The sequence below is a fragment of the Mandrillus leucophaeus genome, unplaced genomic scaffold (genome assembly GCF_000951045.1).
Source record: "Mandrillus leucophaeus isolate KB7577 unplaced genomic scaffold, Mleu.le_1.0 Scaffold27, whole genome shotgun sequence".
Classification (NCBI taxonomy): Eukaryota; Metazoa; Chordata; class Mammalia; order Primates; family Cercopithecidae; genus Mandrillus; species Mandrillus leucophaeus.
The window spans coordinates 1,694,844-1,698,083 of record NW_012102809.1 but is presented as its reverse complement, the minus strand read 5'-3'; the positions used below and the strand labels follow the sequence as shown (position 1 = coordinate 1,698,083).

At 44.8% G+C, this 3,240-nt stretch overlaps 1 protein-coding gene across 1 annotated transcript in view; it reads left to right on the top strand.

The window, feature by feature from the left end:
• Window positions 1-3,240, top strand: part of GMDS (GDP-mannose 4,6-dehydratase) — a 544,120-nt gene that overhangs the window by 477,557 nt on the left and 63,323 nt on the right. The gene's annotated exons all lie outside the window — the stretch shown is intronic.

The window sequence follows — 3,240 nt, the reverse complement described above, 5'->3', positions numbered from 1 at the left end:
CATGTTTTTGCAGTGGCTGGTACTGGTTGTTCCTTTCCATGTTTAGTGCTTCCTTCAGGAGCTCTTGTAAGCCAAGCCTGGTGGTGAAAGTATTTCTCCGTATTTGTTTGTCTGTAAACAATTTTATTTCTTCTTCACTTATGAAGCTTAGCTTGGCTGGATATGAAATTCTGGATTGAAAATTCTTTTCTTTAAGAATGTTGAATACTGGCCCCCACTCTCTTCTGGCTTGGAGACTTTCTGTTGAGAGATCTCCTGTTAGTCTGATGGACTTCCCTTTGTGGGTAACCCAACCTTTCTCTCTGGCTGCCCTTAACATTTTTTCCTTCATTTCAACTTTGGTGAATGTGACAATTATGTGTCTTGCAGTTGCTCTTCTCGAGGAGTATCTTTGTGGCATTCTCCGTTATTTCCTGAATTTGAATGTTGGCCTGACTCCCTAGGTTGGGCAAGTTCTCCTGAATAATACCCTGAGGAGTGTTTTCCAACTTGGTTCCATTCTCCCCGTCACTTTCAGGTACACCAATCAGACATACATTTGGTCTTTTCACATAGTCCCGTATTTCTTGGAGGCTTTGTTTATGTCTTTTTACTCTTTTTTCTCTAAACTTCTCTTCTCGCTTCATTTCATTCGTTTGATCTTCAGTCACTGATACCCTTTCTTCCACTTGATCAAATCGGCTACTGAAGCTTGCACTTGCATCATGAAGTTCTCATGCCATGGTTTTCAGCTCCATCAGGTCATTTAAGGACTTCTCTACACTGTTTATTCTTGTTAGCCATTTGTCTAATCTTTTTTCAAGGTTTTTAGCTTCTTTGCAATGGGTTCGAACATCCTCCTTTAGCTCGGAGAAGTTCGTTATTACTGATCGTCAGAAGCCTTCTTCTCTCAACTTGTCAAAGTCATTCTCTGTCCAACTTTGTTCCGTTGCTGGCAAGGAGCTGTGTTCCTTTGAAGGAGAAGAGTGCTCTGATTTTTAGAATTTTCAGCTTTTCTGCACTGGTTTCTACCCATCTTTGTGGTTTTGTCTACCTTTTGTCTTTGATGATGGTGACGGACAGATGGGGTTTTGGTGTGGGTGTCCTTTCTGTTTGTTAGTTTTCTTCTAACAGTTGGGACCCTCAGCTGCAGGTCTGTTGGTGTTTGCTGGAGGTCCACTCCAGACCCTGTTTGCCTGGGTCACCAACGGAGGCTGCAGAACAGCAAATATTACAGAATGGCAAATGTTGCTGTCTGATCTTTCTTCTGGAAGCTTCCTCTCAGAGGGGCACCCGGCTGTATGAGGTGTCAGTTGACCCCTACAGGGTGGTGTCTCCCAGTTAGGCTACTCAGGGGTCAGGGACCCACTTGAGGAGGCAGTCTGTCAGTTCTCAGATCTCAAACTCCATGGTGGGAGAAGCACTGCTCTCTTCAAAGCTGTGATAGGTTTAAGTCTGCAGAAGTTTCTCCTGCCTTTTGTTCAGCTGTGCGCTGCCCCCAGAGGTGGAGTCTGCAGAGGCAGGCAGGTCTCCTTGAGCTGTGGTGGGCTCCACCCAGTTGGAGCAGCTTTGTTTACCTACTCAAGCCTCAGCAATGGTGGACACCCCTCCCCCAGCCTCGCTGCCGCCTTGCAGTTTGATCTCAGACTGCTGTGCTAGCAGTGAGCGAGGCTCCGTGGGCATGGGACCCTCCGAGCCAGGAGCGGGATATAATCACCTGGTGTGCCATTTGCTAAGGTCGTTGAAAAAGCGCAGTACTAGGGTAGGAATGTCCCAATTTTCCAGGTACCGTCTGTCACGACTTCCCTTTGCTAGGAAAGGGAATTCCCCTACCCCTTGCGCTTCCCGGGTGAGGCAATGCCCCACCCTGCTCCACTGGCTGCACCCACTGTCCAACAAGCTCCAGTGAGATGAACCCGGTACCTCAGTTGGAAATGCAGAAATCACTCGTCTTTTGCATCGCTCACGCTGGAAGCTGCAGACTGGAGCTGTTCCTATTTGGTCATCTTGGACTAACAAAGAAATATTATGAACAACTCTAAACCGACAAATTTGATAATTTAAGTAAAATGGATCAATTCGTTTAAAGACTTACCTATCAAAGTTAACACAAGAAGAGACAGATAATCTGAATAAGCCTATATCTTTTAAAGAAATTGAATCAATAATTAATAACCTTCCAAAACAGAAAGAACAGGCTAGTTTCACTGATGATGAATTCTACCAAACATTTAAGGAAGAAATTATACCAATTCTCTACCATGTCTTCCAGAAAATATAAGCAAGGAGAAACTTCCTAACTCATTCTATGAGGCCAGCATTACCCTACCACCAAAACCAGACAAAGAAAGGAAAATTAGTATCTCTTATGAACATAGATGCAGAAAATTCCAGCAGAATATTAGCAAATTAGATCAGGCTGGTTGTAGTGGCTCACGCCTGTAATCCCAACACTTTGGGAGGCCGAGGTAGGTATATCACCTGAGGTCAGGAGTTCAAGACCAGCCTGGCCAAGATAGTGAAACCCCGTCTCTACTAAAAATACAAAAACTAGCTGGGCGTGGTAGCAGGCACCTGTGGTCCCAGCTACTCAGGAGGCTGAGGCACAAGAATCACTTGAACCAGAGAGGCAGAGGTTGCAATGAGCCGACATCATCCCACTACACTCCAGCCTGGGTCGTAGAGTGAGACCCTGTCTTAAAAAACAAAACAAAACAAAAGAATATTAGCAAATTAAATCTAACTGTGTATAAAAGGAATTGTATACAATAACCCAGTGGGACCTATTCCAGGTATGAAGGGCTGGTTCATCATTAAACAGTCAAGTAATACCCATCACATCAACAGGCAAAGAAGGCAAATCAGATGAGCATATCAATAGGTCTAGGAAAAAAATGACAAAATCAAACACCTGCATGATTAAACATTTAAAACCAACTCTCAACAAATTTGGAGTAGAGGGTACCTTCCTTAACTTGATACAGAACATCTATTTAAAAATCTACAGCTAACATTATACTTTTTTTTTTGTTTTGAGACGGAGCTCTCACCCAGGCTGGAGTGCAGTGGTGAGATCTGGGCTCACTGCAAGCTCCGCCTCCCGGGTTCATGCCATTCTCCTGCCTCAGCCTCCCGAGTAGCTGGGACTACAGGTGCCCGCCACCACGCCTGGCTAATTTTATGTATTTTTAGTAGAGACGGGGTTTCACCATGTTGGCCAGGCTGGTCTTAATCTGCTGACCTTGTGATCCACCCGCCTCA